The following is an 18,558-nucleotide window of genomic DNA, read 5'->3' as shown; positions in this document are numbered from 1 at the left end:
CTATAGCGCGAGTTATTGTATCAGTTCTCGATGTGATATTCCATATCCATTCACAGCAAACAAATTCTGTTTATTTTTTGCTGAATGCTAAGAAAAGAAATAGCAAACCTATATCACTCACAGTGTGACTGATAAAAAATATGTTCCTGTATTTTGTTGATAGATAAAATGATGCGAATAATTAAATCACTCATGCTACGCACTCCTGATTTAATTACTAAGCATCCGAAGTTCTGATTATATTTATTCACCGATAAAATGTAGTAAATCATTATTTATTAAACAGATGCACATTTCAATAATTATTCAACTGAAAAATAAGCTGTATACGCACTTCAAGATATGCATTTTGTACTATGAAACAGATTTTACAGCACCGTCTAGACTTCTTTAATCGAAAACAATACTTTCAAACTTTAATAAACTTGAAACAGTTTATGTTTTCAAAATGCATTAGATTCACGGATTATTGAGAGGCACCGAGGTGTAGGGGTAGAATTAAATCAGGGTTTTTCCCCTTCATAATAGGGGCCGCTGATAGGCCCCTTCCCCTCAGTAAATTTCTTTTAAATCATGCAGTTTTCCACAAAAATTGACTTTGCATCAGGTTTTTATTCCCCTTTGCTCAAATACCTAGCTATTCCCCCTCCCCCACCCCTCAAATAACAGGCCTTGGCCCCTTCCCCTCTTGGTAAAAAACCCTGAAAGTACCGTCGGACTCCTAACCCGGAGGTCGCGGGTTCGAATCCCGTCCGCGTAATTTGATCATGACATTCGCAACCCCTTTTTCGGCGCAAGTACTGTCTATTTGTCAACATTAATAAAGTTGTGGGGCGATAATTGGCGGGGCGGTGGTATACGAGCAAGAAAATAATTAAAACTACTGGTATCTGTTTTATCTTTTTAATCATGGAAATATCTAATAAATACGCTCTAATTACATGTTCAATATTGGTCAGGCGCGTATCTGGGCATACGCCTATACGCCTGTGCGTACAATTCAAATTCGACACAAACTGTCAGCGAGAACATAACGAACATATAAAGGAACACAGTGGGAACCGCACAGGAACGGCCGGTGTAATGAAGTATTTAGACCCCCATAGAATAATGACCCCCCGGTCATTATTCTATAGAAAAAGTGACCCCCCGGTCATAGTATTATGACCTCCAGATCATAGTACTATGACTCCCCCACGTGAAGTAAACTGAACCTCACGAAGAATATTGACTCCCATAAAAAACGACCCCGGTCATTTGGTCAAATTTAGTGATAACTCGTGTATCTAAGGCCTAATTGCTGCATTTTATGCCCCCACTCGGGGGAGGGGGGCATATAGATTTGCCCTTGTCCGTCCGTCCGTCCTTCCGTTTGACCATTAGCCCCAGATACCATCACTTGACACAGAAATCAAAGCATTCCGCAACGAGAAAAGGGATTCTATTTCTAAACGCTGTATCTTGGTGTATACATTTTTTTTTTCAGGAAAATAACAATTAACAATACGTTCACAAAACACACCAGTGTCAATAATCCCTGCAAACTTCGGTATGAAGTAATTCTTCAGAAGAAAACTGCACAAGAAACTGCTAGCATAGAACTTAGTATTAATAGAAGTTGCAATACTTAGCAGTGGCAGTAAAGTACGGTAGCGGCAACAATAGAAAGTAGTAGTAGTAGTAGTGGCAGTGGTAGTGGCAGTGGCAGTTGCAGTAGCAGCAGCAGTAGCAGAGGAATAAGTGACAGCAACAACAGCAGCAGGAGAAGAAGAGGTAGATGTACAAGACGTATTAGTGGAAGCAGGTATAGTAGTATCAGTAGTAGCAGTTGTAGTAGTAGTAGTAGAAGTCCTAGTAGTAGTAGTAGTAGAAGAAGAAGAAGTACATGTAGTAATAGCAATAGAAGTAGCGGCACCAGTAGTAGTAGTACAATCAAAATGTTGACTATTGGCAATGGAGGGTATTAGAGTTGTAGATCTAGTAAAATTGTCCGTTAGGTTTGGTGGGGATCACTTTTTAATAGATATTATCGTCGAAAGTCTTTTTAGGAGCCGGTGTTTTACACGGAAAAAAGTAACTTTTTTAAATAGAATAATGTCCGGGAATCGATATTGTATGAGAGTTCGAATGTAGTAATTTCGGCAGTGAGTATTTTACATGGAAGGAGTCACTTTTTCTATAGAATAATAACCGGGATCGTTATTCTATGAGATTCGAAGGGAGTCATCTTTAGGGAGTCAGTATTTTACTTGGAGGGGTCAGTTTTTCTATAGAATAATGACCGGGGTGGGTGGGGGGGGGGGGGTCGTTATTCTATAGAGTTTTCAAAGGGAGTCAGTTTTTTATAAGGTGAGTCAATATTTTACAGGAATGGAGTCACATTTTCTATAGAATAATGACCGGGGGGTCGTTATTCTATGGGGGTCGAAATACTTCATTACACCGGCGGCAACACCTTCGAACGATAAATGTGTATTTTTCTCCTTTCTAAATTACACATTGCTTACAAAGCTGGGCATACTGATACTGCTTCATTTCTGTATATCATACTTATCTTCTTTGCAGTTTGCAGTTCATATGATCAGTGGCTTCTGGATTATTGTGATCTGATCTGTAGCGTAAAAGTGAACAATCCTTATATAGGGAGTACGGACATATCATTTGATGTCGAACATATATTGTGAATCGTTTTAAGTTTCGTATATTTTAAATGAATTCGTAATGTCATGTGATCTTAATTACATATGTGTATATTGTGCATCCGTTTAGTTGAAGTTTTCTATACATGTAGAAGACATTTCGCATAGATATGTCTCACAAGAACTAAAAATTCTGTCTGCCTAAGTGACAAACTTAAGTAGAAACAAGCAAAACATGAAAGTAAAGCAAGTGTTTTAATGCCACGGAAAACAATTATGTAGGTAAACCCTAAACAGTTTCAGAGGTTTAGTATAAAATCATCAACTGTAATTTTTACAAGTACGTGTTTAATTATGTCTCAAAAGAACTGTCCAGCTTTTAACAGTGTTTAATGTTGGGAGGAAGACCCCGGATGTCTCCTTCGGACATAACTTTAGGCCATGAACTGATGCCTGGATAAAGCCGTAAATTGTTCAGAAAACCAACCTGATGTATGAACTGATACCTGGATAAAGCCATAAATTGTTCAGAACGCCAACCTGGTGGTTTCCTCACAATGAAAAATGAAAAAACAGACACCTCGTGCGAGGTTTCGAACATACAAAGATACAAGCGGATAGAAGCTAAAGACTTTCATATTTGAAAATATGAACAGTTACTACATATAGTTGAGGTAAACATAAGGTAACAGGTTTATCTGTATTAACAGTACTACATGCCCTAGGTTTAAAATAACACGTAATGCATGTATAGCTAAACACAGTATAAATATTTGCTGCTATTACAAAAAGTTTAGCCAATGATTTATATTTAATTGACACTAAATCTCAGCATACCGGTACATGTATATTAACTGGATGTTTGGATGTTTTAGATTTAGACCACAACTTCAGGCGAAACATTTGGCCACAAACCCCTAGTTGCGATACTCAGTCAAAAGCGGGATTCTGTTGTGCATGCAAGTTTCTACGGCAACTACCGAGCGCTCGTTTCTCTACAAACATACCTACATATCACTTTGCCCATTAAACTTCGGTATACTCAATTTGGGCATGTCGGAATCTGTTTGCACAAAGGATCACCCGCCTGACTGCTATTCAAGTATCAATAAGATGCAATCAAACAGAGCAGTGGGAGAATAAAAATGATAGTCTTCCGTTATCTCGAGTAAGAAAAACGTGACTGCTTACGTGATATCAAGACTTTATTAATGGTTGCAATAACATCTATCAATCTATATCCAGATCTGAATACAGAAGTACTTTTAGCAATTTGTGGAGTTTAAATTTGCATTTGCCAAAATTAGATGTTTAATGACTAAAAAATGTTAAGTTTCCCGTGAGAAAACTTGAAACGTTTGCAATGTGTGCATAGATACATTAATAAAAAAACTTGCCAAAATGTTGATGCAGACGCAATGCATTAAATTAAACACTGACGAAGATTTCAAATACGATTACAACAAAAGTAAAAAAAAAACTAGTATACCTTTAAAGTGCGAGGTATCAAAAACTTACCAAAATGCGGATGCAGACGCAATGCATTAATTCATGACGAAGATTTCAATTACGATAAAAACAAAAAAAAAACCTAGTATACCTTTAATGTGCTAGGTAACGTTCCATTCATTGCCTATGTAATCTTAACATTGTGGAGGATATTAAATGAATAATAAATAAATAAATACATAAATAATCATAGTGACAGCTTTGCACACGGTTCGAATATTCGATGCTTTCACGTGTGTAGCAGTTAGATGCAGTTACCCAAACTGCCATAGTGTTAGGCCCCTTTGGCGTGAGCGGGTCTTGGCAGTTGTACAATAAAATATATCATAGAATGACACAGTGTTTCAGTGACACAAATATTTTGAAACATAACCATATATCTACTGTTACTATTGATGTCTAATGTACGAAAACAGGGAGTATATTGTGTAGAGCAATTCACAGAACTCTGATTCTTCAACGTTCTAAGCCTCAGCCGTGCTAGAGCGATACACAATTCCATGGTCAAGTTAATTAGAACTCTTCATTGTAAATAAAGTATACGAAAAATGGTTGTATTCCTCAAAATATCCTGGGCTGCTCGATCCCTGCCATTAAGCATGAGCGGTGTGCTAATCTTTGATTTTAAATGATTACCTCCGTAATATGTAGTACAAATGTGACAAACAAAATAGATTAACGCTGGAATATAGCAAGAGAACGCATCTCTTGCCTAAAACATTCACTAAATCTCAATTGTCTGGGAGATGGAGACCCCCTCCCTCACCTACATCATACTCGCAGCATCGCTGCTTCGTTCGTAACTATGCTGCTCATATCTAGCGTACAGTTCAAAACCATCCAGGTACGCTCCCGTTAGTGACTGATTCATTACCTCCTACAGTCTAACCCCCTTACCCTTCAATTTTTTTTGCATATTTGGCATTTTTATTTTTTCACTTTCTCGGATAATCTGCAGGCCCGGGCCTGCAGTGCCTTATAGAAGCTACGCAACTGGTTGCAAAGCACTTGATTTCATTCAGAAACTTTAATCTATTATCATCCACCAATGTCTTTAAATTGCACGGACAAAGTCACATGATAGTATGATAAAAGTGATACGAAAGTATTCTTTCCTTTCACATTGTGGTGACTTTTCACGAATATAAGTGAAACGGATGTGTATGTATACATGATCTCTAGTTTTACTTAAGAGGGGTTTGTCTCTCTAGACTCAAAATTTTGATCCGTGATATTTGTGACAAAGATCCTTTCTGCCCATCACATCTTCGAGGTACACATCATACTCAAAAGTTACATGGTGCTAAATTTCAAACGCCTTTTTTTCTTATGAATGATTATTCACAATACATAGAGCATTTGATTTCAGTAGGAGCTACCGTAGTCAATATTATGAATACCATAATTCAATGCTAGTTGTATCAGCAGTCGGAATTTTAAAGGTAACTTCCATTTCTGGAAGGCTTGTTAAGAACGTTATTTCTGCTTCAGCTTCATATACATGTATAAATCTGGAAATCAACATTTTCACACTTGCCGTAGTTTTCGCAGAAGTCGTGGTTCCAACGCCGCGACGGCGGAGGATTTGTAGCAGAAACGGCTGGGAACAACAAGTGAGACAGGAGCCCACTTATTGCCTCTTCCAGCCACAAACACTTTCAAGAATGTGTCGTGAAATTCTTTGCCATTTACTGTATGTAAACACATTACTTAACTTTTATGAGGGACTGCTGATTTTGTACAATTTTGATTAAAATGGTAGCATTTTTGTATTTATCATGCAACTACATGTACTATATGCAAAGTGCCTGATAGCTCTATCACGAAGTGACAAGGTGAGCTATTGTGACCACTTGATGTCCGTCGTGCGTTGTCCGTCAACAACTTTTAAAAAAATCTTCTTCTTGAAAACCACTGGGCAGAATTACACCAAACTTCACAGGAATGATCCTTGGGTGGCCCCCTTTCAAAATTGTTCAAAGAATTGAATTCCATGCAGAACTCTGGTTGCCATGGCAACCGAAAGGAAAAAGTTTCAAAATCTTCTTCTCAAAAACCAGAAGCCCCAGAGCTTAGATATTTAGTGTGAAGCATTGCCTAGTAGACTTCTACCAATTTTATTCAAATGATGACCCAGGGGTTAAAATTGACCCCGCCACAGGGGTCACTTGATTTTACATAAGAAAATCTTAAAACGTCTTCTCAAAAACCAGAAGCCCTAGAGCTTAGATATGTGACATGTAGCATTGCCTAGTGGACCTCTACTTAAATTGTTCAAATCATGATACCGAGGTCAAATTGGACCCCGCCCCAGGGGTCACTTGATTTTCCATAAAAAATATCAAAAAATCTTCTTCTCAAAAACCAGAAGCCCTAGAGCTTAGATATTTGACATGTAGCATTGCCTAGTGGACCTCTACTAAAATTGTTCAAATCATGATCCGGGGGTCAAATTTGACCCCGCCCTAGGGGTCACTTCATTTTACATAGGGAAGTCTACAAAAATTTTCTAAAAATAAATCAGAATGCCTAGAGCTTAGATATTTGACATGTAGCATTGCCTAGTAGATCTCTACAACATTTGTTCAAATCATGACCCCCTGAGTCAAAATTTACCCCGCCCCAGGGGTCACTTGATATAACATAGGAAAATCTTCAAAATTTTTATAAAAATAAACCAGAAGGCCTAGAGCTAAGATATTTCACTTGTAGCATTGCCTAGTAGACCTCTACAAAATGTGTTCAAATCATGTTCCCCGGGTTTAAAATTGACCCCGCCCCAGGGATCATTACATAGGAAAATCTTTAAAAAATCTAAAAATAAACCAGAAGGCTTAGATCTTAGATACTTGACATGTAGCATTGCCTAGTAGACTTCTACAAAATTTATTCAAATCATGACCCCTGGGGTCAAATTGACCCCACCCCATGAGGTTAGAGCTACTTGAATGTACCTAGAATTTTTTTAAAATTTTTTTCTAAAAATAAACCTGAAGAGCTTAGATATTTGACATGTAGCATTGCCTAGTGGACCTCTACATCTTTTTTTTTCAAATCTTGACCCCCCCCCCCCCTCAGGGTCAAATTGACCAAACCCCAGGGGTTACTTTATTTTATGTTATTATAAATAGCTTCTTTAGTAAATTCATTATTATTGGCTGTAGGGAAAAACCGAGACCACTTTTCTGTGGTACAACATGGATGGTAGATCTACTTCCAATTTTTAGGTGTATTTTGACATATCTGTACCTTTAAGAAAATTTCAACTATATTTAGATTCTAGATCTACTTATGATTCTTTTGAATGATCTTGATTATGATTTTTTGACCTTCTTGTCCTGAAGTGCAATGATAACAGGTGAGCGATATAGGGCCATTATGGCCCTCTTGTTTCTAAAACGATTCTGTAAATTCAACTAATTTCCTTAAACATGCTTTTCTCCACATTTATCACACAGTCAGTAGGACTTACTGACGTCATTGTGTAACGTTCATCATGACATCACAATGTTTACATAGATCGATACTTGGAAAAGTTACAATACACTTGACAATGTACTTATGTTTGATTTATGCCTGCTTTAAGGCATCCACTTTTATTAAGTAGTAACACAAGTGGTTGTGTTAATTGTTATCCTTAAAATCTCTGACTGAGTCTGGAACTGGAAGTAAAATTTTCAGCGCTTTGGACATCCAGAATCTCCCTCCGATATCGGCCCATTTTTATGCATGCACACAACTAATGACGAAATGTTTCTACGTCATACATGTAAAACTTCTATCTATACGCGAATCGGCTGTTTCTATTAGCTAATAGGCCTAGACCTATAGTGAGGAGAAATGAAATATTAAAAGTAATTTGTCTATTTCATTTATTTTAGGTACGAGTATGTCCAAACGACGGAAATATTATCTTGTTACAGTTCTTGCTGCAGTAAATGTACGCATGAAAATAAAACATTCACGGTAGAAAGATTGCTTCCCATGAGAGTTTGGAGTACCACAAACAACCCTTTATAATAAACTGAATAGTAGATTTGGTGGTTTGAATCCCGCCCTTGATCCACCACCAATAATTTCGTATGAAAATGAAAAAAAGCTTGCTGATCACTGTGCATTTATGGCACAAATGCGGTACGGCTGTACAAAGTGGCAGGTGATTGACATTGCAATGGAACTAGCCAATGCAATGGGATTTGATGACAAGTTTAAGGATGAAAAGCCAAGTAAACACTGATTTGATGATTTTTATTGATAGATTTCCACTTATGCTACTGAAAACACCACAAAAACTCGATCGAGTTCGTGCTCTTTGTGTATCCCTTAGTACAGTGGACGCTTAATATAAAAAATTGAAGTTAACACGTACAGGAATTAATCTGTTTGACCAAACTTCCCGTATATGGAATACAGACGAGGCTGGAATCTAAACTGATCATAACCCATGTAAAAATCTGACATCACGGCATACCAGAGTGAACGCAGTAACAAATTGTAAATCACCACCTACTACCGTAATTGCATTCCCACGTGGGAATGCCATGAGTCACAGGCTTCCGCAGTATGTAATATACACAGGTGAGCGTCTCTGTATAGGATACAAGACGAAAACGATCCAATATGTAAAATACTGGACTGTCCGAAGCGCGTTAGCGCTGAGGACCGGCCAGTATTTTACATATTGGATCGTTTGAGGCTTATATCTTACTTAAAACATTGTTTTTATGACATAACCTATAAAAAAATACGTATAAACCATTGACGTAAAATATTCTTGAATTAATTCGGTTTTTATTCACATTAATGCATTTAATAAAAGTTGCTATATGATTATGAAATACCCTGTAGATCCTCATGACAATTTTACGCACGTTTTTCTCATAATGCACGATTGCGTTTTTCTCGGGTTTCTCGCCTTCGTGATATTGGACTTTCGTTAGCCCGGGATTCTCGTGATGCTATTAATTGTGTTTACACATGTACACTGATGTACGGAATAAGCAGTAGTATTCTCATGAGTGGCGGCGGGAGGAGATAAATTTTGTGACATTTTAGAAAGGATTTATTTTAATTCATGGCTAGGATAAATTGATTATGTTTTTTTATTTAAATGTGTACAAGGAAACTTTCTTTGTGTTAAAAATTACAAGGGTATGGCGGATTATGATAATCAGAAAATGTTTCACTGAAAGTATAGTTGAAATCGGACAGCTGGAGAAAATGAATGCTGCATGTGCACTGAATGAGAAAATGGGTTGTTTGTTTACACGCCTGACAATATACTGTTGTGATTTATTAATTCAATGACAGTTTTTGTTGGGTTGTACATGAACTTGCCCGAAAATCTTCAAATTTAGTGCAAGAAGACTTACAGAACAGACATTTTAATATATTATCGGATACAGCTACTGGTAAGTCCAAATCATATTATTTTCGTTCCTTTAGACGCATAGTGGCGAGGCGGATGCAGAAAACTAAGGAAAACTTGCTTTCAGTATGATTTTTATTGATGCACTCGAAGCTACTCGTATTTATGTTGTTATTATTACAACGGATGTAAAATGTAGTCCCAACTGAAATACTGAAAAATATATTTAATATCATTCACTTTGAATCTATTAGATTTATTTTCACTAAAATCTCAGTATTTCATAAAATAGCATAGAATGAAATAGAATATACGAGTACAAAATTAAAAGATATTTCGACAAAACTAAGGTTCATGCAAGTACATGTGTCCCTTAATTGCAGTTCCTTTTTCTTTCCGAATGGGCCATCTCACAGACTGAACAAATGTGAGCAAATGCTTCACACTGGCTTCAAATACAAGAAATAAAGGCAATTTATTCTACGTAGGGTGCAATAAACGTTCATTTTTTTTTAAATGAACATCCTGTTTTTTTTACAGTTTTTTTTCAATACGGATGTAATACTTAAATAAACATAAACTGTAACTGTCAATACCCAACAAATCTATGAGCTGCACCATAAGAAAACCAACATATTGGTTTTGCGACCAGCCTGCGCAGTCTGGCCAGGATCCATGCTGTTCGCTTTCAAAGCCTAATGCCATTAGACAAACTGTTATCGAACAGTATGAATCCTGCCCAGACTACGTGGATGCGTAGGCTAATCTTGATCCATGCTGGTCGCAAACGCACTCTGTTCGTTTTCCCACGGCGCGGCTCATATCATTTTCAGGGGTTTACATGAACATTAACGTGTAAGCATTTGTTTAGTTTTTTCTATGTACAGATGAACGGATAAATACGGGAAATGTGGAATGTGACATAACAAAATATGAGGCATGTATACGATGATGCAATGCTTCACCTAATTTTCGTATATCGCAAATTATTATTACTATTATTTTTATGCTTCCCGAAGGGCGAGCACTTTGCTTGACACTTTGTGCGTCTTTCCGTCCGTCCGCCCGTCCGTCCGTTGTATAACTTAAAAGGTATTAACGGCATTTTATTAAAATTTCACATAATCATAGAGCAATCAAAGAGCAGTGTCAAAGAACCATAGCTCTACCTTACCTAGCTGTTAGATTATCTCCCTTTATTATACAAAATAAGGCTTTTTCCGGAGCATTACTTGAAAAGTATTGATGACATTTCATTTAAACTTAACAAAATCATAAAGGCTATTGACAGTACGGCCTAAAAGAACTATCATGATTGGTCTTATAAAACTGCTTTTTCAATAGAGAGCAATAAATTCTTGCACAATTTTTAAAACTGGAAGAAATTATTGCTCTAGGGAAACGTCGTTTAAGGAGTAAGACTACGTTGACGCATGCAGAATACATATATGTATAATGCTATTTTTAAAATTTTGCATCTAGATCTATACATCATACTGAGAAATTTTCCTCACTTATCAGGGGAAGGAAGTGTGCAAATACTACGTTTTAAGTCATTTTTCGCTATTAGCGTTTTCTCCCCTGGTGAGCAAAAGCGATAGCGCTTTGATATCTCTTATCTCAAACAGCGACCAAGTAACCAGACATCATCTCTTACAGGCTTGATTATCTATACATTCAATGAATATAGAATATAAATAAATAGCATTTTTATTGAGAATGTGAATGTTGTGACTGACGTTTTTTAAAACAAAAAAAATAGCATTTTCTGTTCTTTGCACGGGACAATGGATACTTTTTCGCACCTATTAATACACAAGTGTTTCATTAGAAATTTATTATATTTATTTGTTATACATTGTATTGATTTCTGATCTGAAATTTATTTTAATCCAACGAAAGTATCTAAACTGTACCAGAGGAAAACATTTCAATACGATATAGTGTTATAGTTTGTGATAGTATTTATTATCAGATCAGAAATCAGATTAACTTGAATAATTGATGTATTCTTCAGACTGAATAACAAGGATAGATCTATCAAGTTCACCAAATTTATTCAATAATTTCATTGCACATCTTTTAATAATATCATGTATTGCTATTCAAACAAATCAAAGCATACATGTATATGATGTATGGATGGATGGCTATACTCTGTTGTAAATGTATGCAGCTATGATAAAACATAGAGTTCTTATGAAACTTGATAATATTAAAACAGGTACATTATATACAATATCAACACATCTGTTTATAATATATCATCTTCAACACCATTCCCCTTATTTTCAGAGTCCTTATCTCTGCTTCATCTTAATACATCCTTATCAATACGCATCAGTGTAGCTTTGCGTAATAACTCTATCAGCTTATATTGTGTTTTCTAATTTTTGTGACGATTCCTAGCGATTTCAGTTTTGTTTTTAGTTCTTCCGTGGTCATTTCACTGGCGGGGTTTTCATTTTCTTTTTCAAATTTCTTATGTGCACTCTGAATGTAAAACTCAATTCTTCGTTTTTTTTTGCTTGATGATCTACTTCGCTGTATATATAGAATTTTATCATGTCTTTAATATTGATTTGTGTACTTTGATGAGACTTTAATAAACAATAAAACCTATATACGTAATTATATTTGCAATTTAACATAATATTTGCAGTTTAACATATTTGAGAATTATTTTCTTTCCTTGTTACTTGTTATTTTAATAAAAGGGTAAAACATGAAAAAAAACAACAACCCTAAAATGTTGGCCCAAATGAACACTGGTGGTAATTATTAGGTGTCGGTCCCTGCTTCATTATGAAAACACATGTGCATCTGTTAACTGTTAATTAATAATCTAATTAAGAGATAAACATCTTTTTGGCGTAAAACGACACACACTAGAAAACTGTTATCAAATTAATTCTTTAAACGGCATTTAAGTTTAGTACTACATAATAATATAATTAAAGCCATTTAGATTTAATGTAAGAAAATTTAAGGCAATTTCGAAATAATGATTTTGCTGCTGATTTCTCAGAGCATCAAAATCATAGCCAATATCTTGTAAATTTTCTTAATGTCATTTTTATTCTTAATTCACAGATACAATCCGCTACTTTGACGTAAATCACGCGTTTAAATTCAAATGCTTAATATATAAAACATCGGCACGTATTACGATATTATACCTTTCATTCATACGTGCCGTAATTAGGATGGCAACATACGTGTCACTTTAAAATTTAATCAACTGTTTACACAATTTAAATTCTGCGTACACTGATTCAAGGCACATGGCCATAAAATTTATAATGCTAATATCTTGTCAATAAAATACGCTGTCCCGTGCCACAAAGATATACATGTATACAAGAAACAGGAATCTACTTGACCAAAATGACACTTTTAAAAATCTAAAATTCAAATTCAACTAATTTACTGAAACACCCAATCATTATGTCAAAATAAGTCATATTAAATATTTTGTATTATTATTTTGGCTATTACTATAATGCAACATTAGGAAATGCTTACACTTTTATTTTTTTAAAACATATCTCAGTATTTTCAAAGGAAAATACCATGAAAAACTTTAAAAACTTTTAAAAGCACATTTGTCAGACGGAACGCACCAAAAAATCATGTTAAACTCTGTTATATAATTATACATGTATTCCTATTCCGATACGGCTCTATCTTTAATATCGTAAAACTTAGCAGTTTTTTTTGTCAATATACAGAAAGCGTTGAAACCCTGTTTTTAAAGGAATTTTGAAGCAAGAAAGAAATGAGTTATTTTATAATAAAATATATATCTAGAATGTGCACGACGAGGTCTTTCCAAATATATCCGGGATGGTATTTTAACTTTAACTTTTCCTTCAAAAATACTTAGTAAAAACAGGGTTATCGTGTAATTCTGCCAAATATGTATAGAGAATATATTGCATTCGAGAGATGTTTTTCAAACGACTTTTTAAGCAACCAAATATTGACTTATTTTGAAGGAAAAAATACCATCGTAAAGGTATTGAATTGTATTTTAAGGAAATATCCGGGATGGTATAATAGAATAAATAGAAATATGTAATTTATGACATTTTCTATGGTAAATGTATCATTTTCCTATATAAATCAATGTAACTATAGGAACAGGAATTATCAGTTGCGCTGTCTGATGGCTTATCAGAATATGTGCCGTAGATGTACTGATAAGATCGCCTAAGAGGAGAATTGTTCAACATGAAAATTTAATTTTGATATTAATTTTCCCTTTTATTATCAGTACTGTGTTATTTTATTGGACTGCTTTCATTTGATTACAATATTTCTATATGGAATTACGCTACATGTATTGATAAATATTGGACTACACGAAGACATTGATTTTGTATATAAATCGTTTTCCTCGTGCAGTCCAATATTAAATACACAGTCCAATATTAAAATAATATTGGACTCCACGTGGAAAATACTGAACTAAGTCCCATTGAAAGCAGTCCAATATTAAAAATACAGTACAGCGAGAACAAAGGAGTGACGTCATGACAATGTTTTAAGTAAAGATCTTGTATCAGAAGGCTTTCCTGACACAAATACACTACTACGTCTGCTGGGTGGTCTAATGGAAAAAAGAAAAAGTGGAAGCTCCACAGATCGCTCAACACGACAAAAACGAACATGTTGCAGGCTCGGTTTGTTTGAGCCTGTTCATGGACGGCAGTGGAAATGTAAACTACCGTTCACGCCCTCTAGCCCTGGGTTGAGCAGAGAAAAACATTCTTGTTTTTTTTTTTTTTTAAGAAACATTTCCTACAATTTGTCAACCCACCTGCTATATTTATACGATGGACATTTGACACATATCACGATGAATGTAATAACGGAAACCAGCTGGAAAGGATACTTTTGTATTACCTCCGCACAGTAGTCATATCCTCCAACTCATAGATGTAGGCGTGTTTAGTCCGTTTAGGAGGGCTTTCAGCTCTTTATGCTATGAATACGTTGACAACAACATAAACAACGTCATCACAAGGTATCAGCTACCAGAACTTATTGCCAACAACTGCCGGAATATGTCTGTTTTCTTCCGATGCAATAATCAGCAAGCTTCCAAAGAAAACTGCGGACAAAATAATCAAAAGAATTGAAAGAAGTAAACAGATCTTTATTGCGAAGGAAAAAAAGCTGCAAGTACTTAGACCTGAAAAGACCTCGTTAAAGCAAATGGGCCCTAACAAGACTAACAAAGCTACGACAAGAAGACTATTTATTCCTAATATAGAGACTTACCCTAAGCCTTCTTTACACAATCCGACTATATAGTGAAATTGTTTAGTGATCACCGTTTGTTAATCCTAATCCTGTCCATGATACAGTCGAATCCACTTAATACGAACTCGCTTGATACGAATTTTCGGATTAAACGAACAAAGTCCGAATTCCCCGGCCGAGTCCTTCTATTTTCTTTATAAAATTATTTCGGTAATAGCGAACTCGCTTCATACGAATAATCGGTAGATACGAACACATTTTGGAAGTCCCAGTAAGCTTAAATATTATACTTTTCCATCTTTTGATACGAATTAATGTTAGCAGTCGGGGCCGTTATAAAATGTGTTGCAAATAATAATATAGTCAACCATGTGCCGCCTGGTAATTGGACAAATGAGTAGTTCACACTTATTCACAAACAAACACTCGGTCCTTTGTGTATCATTTCAATATAAAACAATTTAATCAATTGACTGGTCAAGATTTAAAGAGGTGTAAATAATGCTAAATACATTATTAACGTTCTAGTGTCGATACAGGTAGGCTGTGTCTTACAAAATATACAAACTTTTATCCCTCTTAGAATGATTGTTTTATAGTACAAGCTGCAATGTTGGCGGTGGATATAATTTTGCGCTCTGGACCTCGACCGCACATTAAAATTTAAATTAATAAGTTTTACGCGTTTAAGTATGACGTTAGTTGAGTAATTTCAATGTTATCTGAGTAAATTAACTTATTCAGTTTAAAACTATTAACTACATTCATATTTGTATATCAGTGCAAAGGAAAAGTAACTTATCTATGTTAAATGCCATGCATGATAACACAGTTATGCATCTAACTGTCTTGAAATTGATTTCTTCGATTTTCTCATATTTCTAGATATTTTTCCTATACTTTGACGCATATGTATGGGTAGTTGAGATTGTTCTCTTTCCAGCAGTAGCCTTTTTTAACATATTTCACCTTGTGAAATTCTGTGGGTTTTGACTTTTTAAAAAAAATCGTCTGTTTGTTGACAAAATTCACCACAGAAAATGTCCCACTTTCTTAGGGCAATCAATCATTTGATCTTTACATAGTTTTGTATTCAGATTGCTAATCCATGTGGCAAATATGCATGCTATTTCCATGGTTAGAGGTAACAAGAGGGTCATGATGACCCTTGATCGCTCACCAGAGTAATATGAGCTACATGTTTCAAATGTCAAACTGATGATTTTTAGAATTTTTTTGGAAGATTTTCTGATGTACAATCAAGTAACCCCTGGGGCAGGGCCAAGTTTACCCCGGGGGTCATGAATGGAACAAAGTTTGTAGAAGTCTACTAGGCAATGTAACATATCAAATATCTAAGATCTGGGCCTTCTGGTTTATTTTTAGCAAATTTATGAAGATTTCCCTATATACAATCAAGTAACCCCTGGGGCTGGGTAAATTTGATCCTGGGGGTTCCAGTTTGAATTTTTTTGTAGAAGTCTACTAGGCAATGCTACACGTCTAATATCTAAGATCTATGCCTTCTGGTTTATTTTTAGCAAATTTTTGAAGATTTTCCTATGTAAAATCAAGTGACCCCATGGGGCGGGGTCAATTTGACCCCGGGGGTCATGATTTGAAAATTGTTTTGTAGAAGTCTACCAGGCAATGCTACACGTCAAATATCTAAGATCCAGACCTTTTGGTTTATTTTTAGAAAATTTTTGAAGATTTTCCTATGTAAAATCAAATGACCCCTGGGCCGGGGTCAATTTCGACCCCGGGGGTCATGATTTGAACAAATAAATTTTGTAGAGGTCCACTAGGCAATGCTACATGTCAAATATCTAAGCTGTAGGCCTTCTGGTTTATTTTTAGAAAAATTTGAAGATTTTTCTATGTACAATCAAGTAACCCCATTGGTAGGGGTCAATTTGATCCCGGAGGTCATGATTTGAACAAATTTTGTAGAAGTCTACCAGGCAATGCTACACGTTAAATATCTAAGATCTAGGCCATTCTGGTTTATTTTTAGAAAAATTTTGAAGATTTTCCTATGTAAAATCAAATGACCTCTGGTGCGGGGTCAATTTTGACCCTTGGGGTCATGATTTGAACAAATTTTGTAGAGGTCCACTAGGCAATGCTACATGTGAGATATCTAAGCTCTAGGCCTTCTGGTTTATTTTTAGAAATTTTTTGAAGATTTTCCTATATAAAATCAAATGAACCCTGGGGCAGGGTCCATTTTGACCCCGGGGTCATGATTTGAACAACTTTAGTAGAGGTCCTCTAGGCAATGCTACGTGTCAAATATCTTAGCTCTAGGGCTTCTGGTTTTTTGAGAAGAAGATTTTTTAAGATTTTCCTATGTAAAATCAAGTGACCCCTTGGGCGGGGTCAATTTTGATCCAGGGGTCATGATTTGAATAAACTTAATAGAGGTCCACTAGGCAATGCTTCACACCAAATATCTAAGTTCTAGGGCTTCTGGTTTTTGAGAAGAAGATTTTTAAATTTTTTCTTTTCTTTTCTGTTGCCATGGCAACCAGAGTTTTGCATGGAATTCAATTTTTTGAACAATTTTTAAAGAAGACCATCCAAGGAACATTCCTGTGAAGTTTCATCAAAATTGGCCTGTTGGTTTAGGAGGAGATGTTGTTTTAAGGAAAGTGTGGACGGACGGACGGACGGACGGACGGACGACGGACGGACGGACGCCGGACGGTGAGCGATCACAATAGCTCACCCTGAGTACTTTGTGCTCTGGTGAGCTAAAAAGTGCATAGTTTGCATGAGGTTCTAGGTCAATAGTCACCTAAACCTATCATGAAGTCTTTGCGGTGTTGTCTCTACTTTTTCTAAATATTTTATCCGGGATCATTTTTTTTTCAACTCAAATAACCCTTTTTCAGGAAATGATATTTTAATAATTTTTTCAGTCTTTGTATTTTGATGCAGTTAACTACATATATATCTAATAAAGATAGCTCCTACTTGAAGTTTGTATTTTTAGTTACAATGCCTACCTAATGTGGCCAAACAATAGCAAGCGACGAATTTTACGAATTTGTAAAAGAGAAAATGGAACTTGATGAAAAAAGACGAACTAACTTGATGTGAAGAAAATAAAAATTCTGAAAACAAGAAAACAAAACACCTGAAATACAAGGAAAATGACAATCCTAAACTATCATAATCGACCATGTCGAGAAAGAACAAGGCAAGAAGCAGGACAGGAACCAGTGCCAAATGATTTAAATACTGAGGATGAAGATGTAGATGATGAAGTTAGTATTACATCCAGTCAGAGGGTACCAGACGCATTAAAGTTGAGGAAAACAATTGAAGTTTTTACAGTGGGGATAGTGTGACAGATGTGATGGATGGGTTCACTTTGAATATTGTACAAATGTCGTAAATCTTGGGAGTGATGAGGATTTTATGTGCACTAAATGTATGTATATAAATGTGATTATAAGGAATATATGTTTGAATGAATGAAGATTTTGAATATTGTAATATAGCGACTCGCTATATGTCTTGCAAGTAATGGTAAAAATTTGTTAAATGGAAAAAGTCGAACAATTTGTGCCTTATTTTTAACTGTTCCTTTTCTATTCCAAAATGTAGATTTTTTTACACACCTAATATTCGACATGTATAAATGCTATTTCCATTGAGTCATCACTACATAACGGAGTTCCACTATTGCATGTGGAAACTAAATACCGGTGCACGCGTCAATAGCTGATTCAGCTGATTACTCTACACAATGACGTCATAATTATA

The sequence above is a fragment of the Mercenaria mercenaria genome, chromosome 12 (assembly GCF_021730395.1).
Source record: "Mercenaria mercenaria strain notata chromosome 12, MADL_Memer_1, whole genome shotgun sequence".
Lineage (NCBI taxonomy): Eukaryota > Metazoa > Mollusca > Bivalvia > Venerida > Veneridae > Mercenaria > Mercenaria mercenaria.
This window is presented reverse-complemented; position numbering follows the sequence as displayed.